The sequence below is a fragment of the Talpa europaea genome, assembly GCF_964194135.1.
Source record: "Talpa europaea genome assembly, chromosome: 10".
NCBI lineage: Eukaryota > Metazoa > Chordata > Mammalia > Eulipotyphla > Talpidae > Talpa > Talpa europaea.
In genome coordinates this window covers 25,071,593-25,084,824 of record NC_140077.1, presented here as the reverse complement: position 1 = coordinate 25,084,824, position 13,232 = coordinate 25,071,593, and the positions used below count along the sequence as shown (strand labels likewise).

Here is a 13,232-nt window from a genome sequence, read left to right as displayed (position 1 = left end):
TGTTTGAAATTTCACTTTCAACCTTTCATCTTGGAGTGCAGAAAAGAATCTAAGCTAACATTTATGTATCTGATGGAAGATGCAATTTACTTATCAGCAACTTTTAATGAAGGTAAAAAGTTAGTCTTTTTTCAAAATCCTATAAGATGTAAGCATGACATATAATAACATTAAGATTTTAATGATTCTTTTTCAAAAAGCATAAATGGTTATAAGGCTATCTTTAATATTTTTAAAAATTTATTCGGATAGGTAGTTTCTCCTAGTGGTAGTTCATGACAGATGACAATTATATGATAACAAGTTCCTCAACAAATGTGGTCACAATGAGAGCCGACAGCGGTTGGCATGGAGTTCTCCCTCCTAAACAGAATCAGTAGGTGTGTGTAGACCAGAAAGCTAAAGGCCATCTTCCAGTGATTCCCATCTTGAGAGACAGATAGTCAGGCATCCTGTTGAAAAATGAAAACCAATAGAAAACGGGGTCTCTTGGCATTTGAACCTCCCAGCTACTTCCCACGAAGAGCAGACAGGCAGGTCAGGAAAGGCAGTGCACCAGAGAGCCTCGGAGACTTGCACACTGCACAGCTGTCACAACCCGCTTGGCAACCTTCCCTGGCAGGAAGCTGCCAACCAGACGGGGACCACGCAGAGCAGCGTTCCACTGCCTGGGAGCTGCCAAGAGCTCAATCTGACATCTGGCTCCTACTCTCAAGAAGAGCATCTACTGTCCCTCCTCAGCACACCCCAGACTCGAGGCTCACAGGCCCATGACCTTTATCCTCAACCTCCCCAAGCCCCTGTATATACCCTGAACTCTTAGAGAAGACTTATATGCTTCCCTGCGTACCATTGGGTATCATGTTAGTTTGTTTTCTGGAGTGACCTGAACTGTGAATTGGTTATAAATGGTGAAGAAAGAAACATTCAAGATATGGGAACACTAAGCCAAGGGGTTAAAAATAGACTAAACGGGAAAAACTTGGTTTCATCTGTTTTTCATTCATGCATCGTGGGTTTTTGTGTTTTTGTTTTTTTTCTGAGCCCCTACCATGTGTTAGGTGCTGGGTAGGGAAAAAAACACAGCTCTTGCCTTCATGGATCTTAGAGTCTCTGGGAGGTAAACACTTTCCCTATGAAGAGCACTCAAGATTTCTCTGTGATACGGCTTTTGGTGACTGCCAAGCTTACCTTCCGCATCAGTGCTCTTTCTGGGAAGCTGGGTTGAGATTGGCATGTGGAGTTGGCATTGCTTCAGTGTTTGTGACTCCAGCCGAGGGCTCCATCTTGTAAGTTAATTAACCCATGTTTATCAGACACCCGCTCTGTGCCCAGCAGGGTGTAAGTATTATGAGAGGTCCTGATGAAGTGCAAGTCAAGTTATTTGCCTTAAGTTATTTGTGATCCTAACAAGAAAGCCAGATTTGCATGTATCAAGTAATCAAAGAATAGTATGAGACTACAGAGATTACATTCTGAATAATGTGGAAGTAGCTCTAAGTGATCAAAGAGTTTGGAGAAAGAATTAATGTTCTCGGTGACAAATGGGTTGGTTGGCCTCAAACAAACAAAATACAATAAAAGCTACTTTCTTTCTTTTCCATTAATTACAAAGGGACAGATTTCCAGGTTCTCACCCAGGCAGACTGCCTCTAGTCTGACACTGACTACTGGGGACAAAAAAGAAACTGCTGGCTAGTGTGTCTGTTGATCTCAATTGCTATTTGCATGACTTGATTCAGATCAAAAGCTCATAGATCCACATTCCCTGCACTGAGACTCACTGGCCCATCAGCTAGTATGTTAACTTGAAATTGTCATTTTATGTAAGAGTTGGGAACAGGTTTTTTTTTTTTTTTCCTATTTTTCAGCTTTTTAATGGTTTCTGACATTTCTCTGGAGGTATCATCTACTGAATAATACAATTAGATAGCTGCTTCCTGCTCCAGGCTTATTTCTGCAGCTCCTGGCTTGCTCTCTTGGAACCATTTTCAACTTCGGTGCTTTCTCCCTTGAGTTTTTCAAGGGTCTGTATGTGCCACATTGAACCATGCTGCTTCATCACGCAGTGGGAGAAAATGCATCAAGAAACCATATGAATGTTTGAGGTGACAGAGTGTTTATAGAATCATGGATGCACTTCAGCATGTTGACTAGTTGGGACTTGAGCTCTGGTGGCAATCCAGAGGGTCTGCTTGCTGTGTCTGGGTTGTCTGCCTCTTCTTCTGTTTAGTGTGTGTCCTTTGGCATCAGATTATCCAACAGCCTTCATCTCTGTATTGCTGATGAAAATCTATGAACTGTATCTGTGGGGCACACTCAGTACCCAGTGCATAAATGGTTTGTGTTCCAGTTTCATTTCTCAGGAGCTGTGTGGAACTTAGAACACTTTCCTGGAGCAGGGGTATTATAAACTTTGTGATTTGGTTCCCAGACTTTAGTCCTCAAAAGCCTCTTTAACATAACAGTTGAAATCTACACACTTCCCATGAAATGAAAATCAAAATGTGATTATTGAAACACTGGGAATCAGCCTCCTAGAACAATGAAATACAAGTGAGTTAAAAGGATTATTTCTTGTTAAAGGGAAATAGTCTAAATTAAGATGAGTATAGAATTCAAGTAAAACTTTTATGGGTATTTTGAGAAGAACTTTTGGCTATTTCAGAGATTTTAGATGCTGAAAGCTATGGTTTTTTTCTTATGGCTGATTACATTTCAAGACTCACATCATATGAATGAATCAGAAAAGTATTGTACCAGTAACTTTTTTTTAAATGGAAAGCTTTATAAATGGAGTGAAGAAGGGAAAAGGGAGGCAGGGAAAAGTTTCTAAAAAAAATTTTCCCAGAGTGAGGATAAGGAAGAGAGTCAAAAAGAATGACATCTTTTATTAGGGTGATCATGTTTGAAGTGGATTAAATAGCGTTGAGAAAGGCAGAGGAAAGGGGGGGGGGGAGACAAAGGCTGTATGATTCCATTTATATGACATACTTAAAATAGTCAAACTCAAATGCACAAAAAGTGGAAAGGTGGTTGCCAGGAACTGGGGGGTGAGGAGGAGGCCTGCAGAAGGCAGGGGAATGGGGAGCTATTACTTCATTGGCATAGAGTTTCAGTTTTGCAGATGAAAGAGTTCTAGAGATGGATGGTGGCAATGGCTGTACAACAATATGAACATGCTTAAAACCACTGAACTGTACTCTTAAAAGTGTTAAGATGTTAGATTAGTTTTTATGTATCTTACTCCAAAAAAAAATTGAAAAATTCAAAGATGAGGAGGAGATTGACTGGTCAAAGTTCTGTACCCTAGCAACTTCCACAAAGTCTGCAGGATACAGCTAACTTTTCAATATCTGTATGAGCTTGAATACCTGCAGTGGTACAGGTGGCTCTAAAAAGATAGGCAACAGTCAGTCCACAAGCATTCTGGTTTTGGGCCTTCAGACCCATCAAGCATGGTCTGTCTACTCAGTTGAAAGTTTGCCAAATAATGCAAAATATTGCTGGCATGAAACACTGATCAGCAAGAACGTGCCTTGTGAGGGTATGCTGTCTCAAAATGGAGACCTTACACCATCCTGTTGGGGACATCCACTGGCTTGGTAAAATTAAGATCTTTACTTGCCAACTGGGTCCCCTTCTTCCATCTGCATGAATCTTACTAGAATCTCAAGATCAACTCCATATAGCAGTAGAGTTCTAAAGAATTATTGTCTTCAAACTCAGGAAGTTTTCTAAATCCATCATGTTTTTGTTTTTTTCTTCCAATATGCTACTTATTAAAAATTACAAAAGAGAGATTAAGTAAAAAGAGCAAGAAAGAGAAAGGTAATGCAGGTAAGGTGACAGTAAGGTAATGCACTGACATAGCAAAATTGGAAGTATAAAGTTGTGATGAGGAAGGGGATTTTCCTATATAAGGCAACTAAGTGTTTTCAAATATGTAGATTGTACCAGCCAAAATAGTAAATTTTATACATTAAACTCAATTTTTCATTCCCATATTGATAAATTAAGGGCTTATTAATTACATATAACCATGACAAAGCTTACTTGCTTTTAACTTTAATTTAACTTATGTGGTAGAAAATAAAACACCACTGGGCCTCCCCTGGTGGTGCAGTGGTTGAGCACTGGGCTGCCAAGCTGCCCACACCCTCTGCAGCACGGGTTCAATCCCAACAACCGGCAACAATCTCCTGCCGCCCGCTGCTCCCCTCAGTAGTGTACTTCGTCAGTCTGCCTGTTCTCTTCCCCGCTCTGGCTCTGGTGAATTCTCTTACCCTCTGGTGCTTCTGACTGTACCCAGTGCTTGTATAAATAAATAAAGTAAATCTTTAAAAAAGAAAAAAGAAAACACCACTGTCCACTTTTATCCAGTCTCAATGTGTGTGTGTGTGTGTGTGTATATATATATATATATATATATATATATATATATATATGTATATATAAAATAGCTGTAAAGTTACAGGTCATATACACTTAAATAGATAGTAATATGAAAACAAAACATTCCCTAAATATCTAATGTTCTTATTTTAAAATAGAAATATTTTTCTTCTAATAGAAAGTTCCAACAAATTTTCAACTAATTTTATTTTACTTTTTCAGTATATTCAATTTAAGTCATTTTCCGAAGATGATGCCTTGAAGTATAAAAATAAGTAATCATAATAGGAATACACACATATTTGACCTATTGACTGTATCGCATCAATAATTTGGTATATAAAGGTTGTCTTAGTTGACTTCCTCATAGTCAAAACAATTACCCTTTCCATGCTTATCAGGCCTAGGAAGGGAAAGTACATAGTTCTAATTCCAAGAATTAAGTTTATTTAAAGAAACCCCTGAATTATTAGTATTGTGACCTTGAAATTATTTTCTAGATGGTTAAAAGTATGCTTGAATATAATGTGAGGTTTCCTTCTTTACCAGTTATTCAACTGAAAAATTTCATTTGCTGCTCACTATGGCCCAGTGCTTTGTCACTCCTAAGAAAAATGAAAAATACCCTATCTGGAAGTCTTCAATTTGTAAAATAATATTTCTTGCTTCAGGGAAAATGTAATGTTAAGCTTCAGGTCTATTAAGGTAGCCCTTACTATCCTAGTAGAATTCATCAAGTGCTGGCCTACTCAGTTGCTGGGTTATCTCTGGGACCTTCCATTTTCCTAGTATGAACTCCTCTCCCCTCATCCCCAGGTCCCTGCTGCCCCTGGGGATCCAGAGCCCCCCTTAACTATACCAGCCCATCTTACGAAAAATAAAAACATAATCTTTTGTTTTCTGCAGTGGGTCCCAGTGAAACTTTGTAAAGAATGACCTGGTGGATTAGAGAGAGACCTAGAGTGTTGGCTAATGAGGGACCCTCCCCCAGAGGACAGAGAGCAGGTGGAGAAACTGCTGGTCTTCCAGGCTGCTCTGACCCAAGCTGGTCAGTACAGAAAGTAAGCAGAACACAGGACTGGAGGTACAGTTGAAACTAGGTCTCCAGGAGCTGTACTTCATGATAAAGAGCTTGGGGTTCTACCTAGCAAAAAGTGAGAGGCACAAATGTTCAAAGTAAAACCATGATGTTCTCAAATTGGGCTTCTAGAAAGAGCTATCTGGTTGTAATGTAAGGTGAGGCTTCTTAGAGTATCATCCTCAACCTGCCTGACTCAGGATCACCCAGCAGGAATATCCATGTATAGCTTTCTGGGCTTCTGAATTAGAAGTCTCTGATACCTCAGATGCTTGTCCTTGGTGTGGAAGGAAAGAACTTCACATGGTGTAGGTGCAGAACACATGAAAAGTGTACACTGGGCCTCCCTGGTGGCCTAGGGGTTAAGGCTCAGTGCTATCACCACTAAGACCTGAGTTCCATCCCAGGCCAGGAAGCTGACCCATGTGGCGCAACAGACGTCTCCTGTCTCCCCATATCAATGTTATTCAGTAAAATCTACATGTTCTGCTCCCCACTCTGTCTCTAGTGAATCTTCTAACCACCCCCCCACACACCTCTGGCCTACATCCAAGTTCTCCTATGCAAAAATAAATAAATCTTTTAAAAATAAATAAATAAAAAGTCATTTGCTCATACTCTCACCACTGGCCCCCTATCACTTCAAGAAATGAAGATATTAAGGATGGCTTAAATCCTAATCATTGAATTCAGATAGGTGATTGGTGGGGACAGCAACTCCAGAATCCTAGTCACTTGGAGTTCCTATATTTGAATTGGTTATAAAAATGTCATGTCCTACTTACAGAAACTTGGAATGAGCCGTGTTCCAGAAACATATTTGCAAGATACTTACTTGAAACTCTACACCCAAAGAAATTGCAGCAATTAGATTCTAAGGCTTTCCAGAAAAACTTGCTTAACAGCTAGTAAACTGAATATTTTGTGAAAGTCCTACAAATGTGGTATCTGCTACCTAATATATGTCCAGTATATGTTAGGATCATGATGGTGATGCTGAGGAGGACAATGTGGTAATGATGATTGCTGTCACCCTTTGCTAGCACCTTCAAAAACAGCCCACCACTGTTATTAATTCTACTCTTTGCTCAGTCACAGATGTCCACAAGAAGGAAAAGAGTCCTCCAGGTTTCCCTGGCTGTGGGTTCAGGGCAGTCACACCTTATAGGACACCTAAGAGGAGCTACCTAGTGGCTTAGACCACCCGATATAACTTCTTTAGTTAGTTTTCCTTAGAACACATGCATCAGATTATTCATTTATTCATCATTTAATTAGCAAACATTTGCTGAGCACTTAGTCCTTGCCAAGCATGTGCTAGACTCTGAGGATGAAGTAGTGAATAAGATAGTTTTAACTTTCAAGGAATTCACTTGCTAGTGGAAAAGACAACAAATAAACATGCAGTTTTAGAATGGTTTCAAAGTTACAGTTGAAATCAGCATATGTTGTAGGGGTTCAGAAGGAAGTCCCTGCATCATCTTGAGTGAAGCCTAAGGTTTCTAAAACCATTTAAGAGCCTGGAGAAAGATGAACACCTACTTAATAAGGAAAACAAGCCCTCACCTATATTATGAAGCTTCTGTTTCTGTTTCATTCTCTGCTGTATCATCTCTCTTCCCTCCAGAATAGAAATGATACTAAGCGTTTACTCCTGGGATCGGGACCCCTGTCTAAAAAGCTACTACTGGCATATAATTTACTGTTCAAATTAAACTTTGTACAGTTTTATGAAGATGCATTATTCATTACAGTAAAATTAAATGAGGTTTTTCCATACATGTAACTAATCCTTTTGAGTGTTTCTAAAATTGTTTATTCTTTTAAAGAAGTAAAGCTCATTTAAATGAGCTATGAAAATTCTTGTCCATGAGAACATTTATAGCCCATAATGGAATATGCTTATAATTTGTTTATAATAACATGTGGGTCAGTAGCAAATATTTAAGAGGAGGGGAAGAGAAAATCTCAAGATAGTCTGAGTCATTGTTTAAACTTCTATTGGAATTGAGTCTAAAAACCAAGAAATTAGTAGTCCAGTTAAAGCATCTAAATGGCATTGTAAAAGTGTTTATGATAGGCTGAATTCTAACAAGGTGTTTTATCATCTCCAAGGAAGTCTAAAATGTTGTCAAATGAAAGTATGTATTTAGTATTTTAAGTATTTTAACAAAGTATGTCATTATGACAACTAATATTTTTGATGATTTCTATAATATTAATCCCACAAGTGACTCTGTGAAGGCCTGGACAAATATATGACCCCTCTGATGCTTTCCCTGGGGATTTTGCAATCACTAGAAATACCCTTGTTTCAATGATGGGTATTTTACTCCTATTTATACCTAGAGTCATTTTTGCATTAATAAACAGATTCATCTAAAATCAATTTCAAACAGTTATTATCATAGATAATCTGGAATCTTTGAAGGGAACTCAGAGTACAAAAAGTTTCAGAGAGCCTGGCAACTCACAGGATCTGGGCTTATAGACTACCAAATCCAGAACCAAAACCTTTAACTGGGGTGGGGGCAAAGCCAACATTTGATCCCAAATCTCACTAATGCCCAAATCCAAGTTCTTAACCACTAGGAAACACTCCAGTTTTATCTCCCATTCAGGTTTCAGCCTGTGTCTTGACCGTGTGTGTGTGTGTGTATACACATATAAGTACAACATACATACAACTCCCCATCTGAAAGCAGATCCATCTAACTCCAAAACTGATCATTTTCCTGTGTACCTGCTGCCTCTTTGACCTAGTGACCTCCAAGGACCTCAGGACATCCCTGTGAGTGAAGGGGCAGCCCTCACTTCCATGGCATTCTCTGGAGGGTATGATGAGGGTAGATGAGGAAATCTTCCCTCCTACATCTGAGTAATAACAACATAGAATCAATCAAATCAGAAAAGGGACTCCTGTTAGCTAATGGACCAAACCAGTGTATTGTTCTCTACAAATAAAAGCCATTCAATGTCTGGTACAGCAAAGGACCTCAGAAAGTACTTTTTGAACCCAGAAACACAGGTCTAGATAAACACACAGTTATATATACTAAAACCAGGGAGGAATATTTGAAGCCATTTGATACTATCCTATGAACATCAACAACATAAAAAATTAATTTACTAGCAAGATTATTTTTCAGGCCTCATTTACAAAAATCATTTGGACTTGTCCAGACCCTGCCCAGTGTGACTGAAGGTGACTGCAGAAAATAGGTCATCTGAGAGCCATAGAAGGCACATTTAAACCTTTGATTTTCATTGGTCTCAGAACAGGAGAGTCCTGTCCTCTTGGGAGTTATTGGCTGACCCACTGTGAGACAGAAAGCCTTCTCTCTGGTCTGTATCTATAGCGTCCCATCTGTATTCATACCCAGGGCCAGTTGATAAGTGTTCTTGCAGGTCTTATCTCTGCAAAGTAGGCCCACAATGTTGTTGAGAAAAGAGAAAGGGAGAAGGAGGACTCTGACTCTCTGCATTAAACCTGCACTAGAAGGTCCAGGAGTCTCTTTACTAAGCAAAGAGGTTAGGTCACCTCTGTTCTCCAACCTTCAAGTTAGGAGAGGCATCTCATTTCCTCTGTATCTTTGGGGAAAATCCTTTTTCCATACCATTATCCTGCCCCAGCACACCAAGGAGAAGCCACTGGTAGTGGGAATTTATTTACTTTATAACTAATTTTTTTAAAAGATTTATTTATTTATTTATACAAGCACTGGGTACAATCAGAAGTGCGGGAGGGTGAGAGAATTCACCAAGCCAGAGCGGGGATCAGAGCAGGCAGAAGGACCAAAGTACACTGCTGAGGGGAGCAGCGGGCGGCAGGAGAGGTCTGCGTGCCATGTGGGACCCTCCTCCGGTAGCCGGGGAGCAGCCGGGGATCAAACCGGCGCTGCAGAGGCTGTGGGCAGCTTCGCAACCCAGGCTCAACCGCTGCGCCACCGGGGAGGCCCTACTTTATAACTATTAAATAGCTGCACTACCAGTTTCTGATTACAGACCAGACATTATCCCCTCTGCACTTGAAACTTAAAGATCAGTAGGTAAAAAGTAGTTACAAAAAAAGTGACAGTGTCACCTTGGTGTTACAAGGGAGAGGTACATGACTACATGAAAACATCTAGAAGTGGGGGTTGACCCAAGCAGGGAAGGTCTCTCTGAGGCAAAGTTTCAACTGAGGGCTAAAGTTCCAGTAGATATAAATAAGAGAGGAGAAACTAGAAGAGTGTTCTCATCAGAAGTAATTTATGTGGCAGCAGGGAACGTGACATGTTTGAGATTTATTTATTTTTTTAACACTTTTTTAAAAGATTTATTTATTTATTTCTACAAGCACTGGGTACAGTCAGAGGCGTGTGAGAGAGAGTGAGAGGATTCACCAGAGCCAGAGCGGGGATGAGAACAGGCAGACTGACGAAGTACACTGCTGAGGGGAGCAGCAGGTGGCAGGAGAGGTCTGCGCGCCATGTGGGACCCTCGCCCACTGTCGGGGATTGAAGCAGCGCTGCAGCAGCTTTGCAGCCCAACGCTCAACCGCTGTGCCACCAGGGGAGGCCCGACATGTTTGAGATTTAAATGGAGAAGTAGAGGGTTCATCAAGAAAGTCAGAACAAGGACTCAAAGGTATGGGGTGCTTATACCCTGATGTTGTCTTTAGGTGTTATCTCATTTAAGGCACCTATTTTCATGTGTGAGGCAAAACAAATTATATAGGCTCTTGTTAAGGGTTCCTTGTCTTTATCGCTAGGACCAATGGAACACCAACAGATGGTTTTAACCTGAAAAAGCAACATAATAAATTTTTTGTTACAAAAGGATAAGTCTGATAAAAACAAACTAGAGATGTCCCCACCTGCACTGCCTTTTCCAACCTTTAGACCCCAAATAAAATTTTTTACACTTAAAATTGCCATGGCTATTGAATCCAAAAACAAGTGATTATTTGAAATGGAGATCCAGATCATCTTAGCTGAAGTGCTGAGTTGTTGTTCTGAGAAGGTGGGAGAAAGAGGAATGGGCTAGTAACCCAGCTGTCTCTACTTCCTGGTAACAGCATTCCAAGAAATTTAGAAGAGAGGCTTATGGTGTGGATGAGAAGGGATTGAAGACACTCACTTTCCAGGTCCTTGAAGACTGCTGATGCTTCTTCCTCCACATGCCACTCTCACTGTGTTCTAAGAGACGTGGTAGAGTCTGCTTATACCTGGGGTGTAAAAACTCCTTCACAGGCCAAATCCAGGTTATGGGTTTTCCTTTAACAACGGCAGTATTTTTCATGTTAGGAAATGTATTAAAATATAGTTCTGGGCCTCCCCGGTGGCAAAGTGGTTGAGCTGGGTTGCGAAGCTGCCGGCAGCTTCTGCAGCGCCAGTTCGATCCCCGGCCTCCGGGCGAGCATACCACATGGCGCGCAGAGCTCTCCTGCCTCCCGCTGCTCCCCTCAGCAGTGTACTTCGTCAGTCTGCCTGCTCTGCTCTCCCCTCTGGCTCTGGTGAATTCTCTCACCCTCCTGCGCTTCTGACTGTACCCAGTGCTTGTATAAATAAATAAATAATTCTTTTAAATAAACTATAGAGTTCTGACTCCTTCAGCAACCCCAGGCCACCATTCTCCCTTGAGGGGTGGGCTGGCCCTGACCCACACCCCCTCCCCAGCCACACATGGCCATACTTCAAGGTTCTGCCAAGTGGGGGTCTCACTGTTTTACGGCTTGGCTCTGCACTGGATGATTCTGAGATTCACACATGCTGTCGAGGATTTCAGTTCACGAATGTGGGAGACTGGGCTGGAAGTTGGGATAAAGGGGAGATGGGTCTAGATACACACAAGTCATCTTTGAACTGATTGCTGGTTCGGTGTCTCCCTGGGAGACAGGCAGGAAAAGCACAGGAGGTAACGGGCTGGAACAGGAATGAGGGCAGTGCCTGGGAAACAAATAGGGAATGATTCTCAGCAATGATCTCCTGGCTGGACACAATGAGAGAGAAGGTTCATTTGGCCAGGATGGTGACAATTCAGGGAGGAGGTGACAAATCATGTGAACCTGAAGTATCAGAGAACCATCTTGGGCTCTTCAGCAGACTGGATTTTAGGAAGATTAGATCAACCGTGCATATTAGGCCCAGAGTCTGGAGGCAGGGATACCCTCTGGAGGAAGGAGAGTCATGGCAGACCTGAGCAATTATTCTCAGATTAGGAATGGTGCACTCAAAATAAAGGACCAGAAGCCAGCGGGAGCCCTTTTCGTTTTCCTTGGCACAGGGCACTCGTTACAGAAAAAGGCTAGTCTTGAAAATTTAGCATCACCGGGAAAAAAATGAAGTGTAATAAAAATTGCAGTTGGTTAAGAATGGAGGCATTTTTACTACAACACAGCACCATTGTGAAAATCTACCCGCTCATGCCAAGGGGTAGACACTGTTAACCTTCTCCCCAGAGCCAGGGTGTTTTAGCGCTCTTGGTGGCTTCAGCTCAGCCAGAGAGGCTGGGAGCAGGGCCTCCTCGGGCTTCCACAAGGCATAGATCTTGCCCAAATGTGGAAAACCTTTAGAGACATGAAAACCATTAGGGATCTGTAGCCCTGATTTGAACCAAGCAGAATAAACAAACCCCTGCCCAAATTGGAACTTGCTGGATGTCTTTCAGAGGTACCCAAGGGGAAAGGCTGGAGGCCTCAAAGATCTCCGGGTGGGTTAATGTCTCATTTCAGCTGCTTCACTCGAGTCTTTCACAAAGTGTCCTAACACCTCGGTTGTAAACCCACAAATGGATGGCATTGTGAACCTATAACATACACAATACTTTTTTTTTTCTGCTAATGGGATGTTAAAGCTCAAGTTAAATATTCTGGAACTGTGTTGCATGCTCAGGAACTAGGCTGGAAAAGCTCCAGGGAGCATTCACATTTTCCATAGACAGGGTCTTGGTAAGTTCCCAACCTCAAATTCTATTTTCAATATCCTTTGTCACTGTTTCCAGTCTGATAGTTTAGTTAGTTTCTATATCATAAAATAGCTTGACTTTGTGCATCTCTCCCCATAACAGATAAGTGGTATATTTTCTTTTTCTGTTCCCCTTTTTAATTGGGGGGGTACATTCACAGAGAATTATGAATGTTCATTCATTCACCATGCAGTAAGCTTCGAGCCCACTGTGGACTGGCCACTGTGTTGGGCATGATGTGGGGACGGGGAATGGGGCAGATGGAAGAAGTAAACAATGCCCCTCCCTCCCCATTGTTCAATCTTGGTTTTGAAAAATGACAAAACCAAGGCCCAGAGTAGCTAAGAACCAAGTCCCAATGCTCATAAACCCAGAGGTCAAAGAGGATAATGGGACCTGGTCTGAAGCTCTTGGCTGTCTCTTGTCTATTCCAGGAAATACAGCACAACACAGGGAGCATTGACTGAGTGGAAACCATGATGGTTCTTACTCTCTACAAGATGGTGATTTACTTGACAAGGAGACTAACATGAACATGGGGTTACGTGGTGCTGTGTGATACGCAGGAGGCAAATACTAGCAATTAAGAGTATGGACTTTGGCTTCTTACATCACGGACAGGACAGAATAAATACTCAAAACACAACCAGAAATCAGTTATATTTCACAATTCTCAGCAGCTTATCACCTGAGGACACCTGATTACCCCAAGCATCTTATTTCTGAAGTTCCCCTTTGCTTGGAACAGTATTGATAATCTATCATTGGTTTGGCATATGTTATTTATTTGTTGACTTATTAGGAGATATTA

General features: G+C 41.4%; 1 protein-coding gene across 2 annotated transcripts in view; it reads left to right on the top strand.

Moving 5' to 3' along the window:
- Nucleotides 1–13,232, top strand: part of PLCE1 (phospholipase C epsilon 1) — a gene marked incomplete at both ends in the record, with an annotated part of 213,908 nt that overhangs the window by 84,119 nt on the left and 116,557 nt on the right. The gene's annotated exons all lie outside the window — the stretch shown is intronic.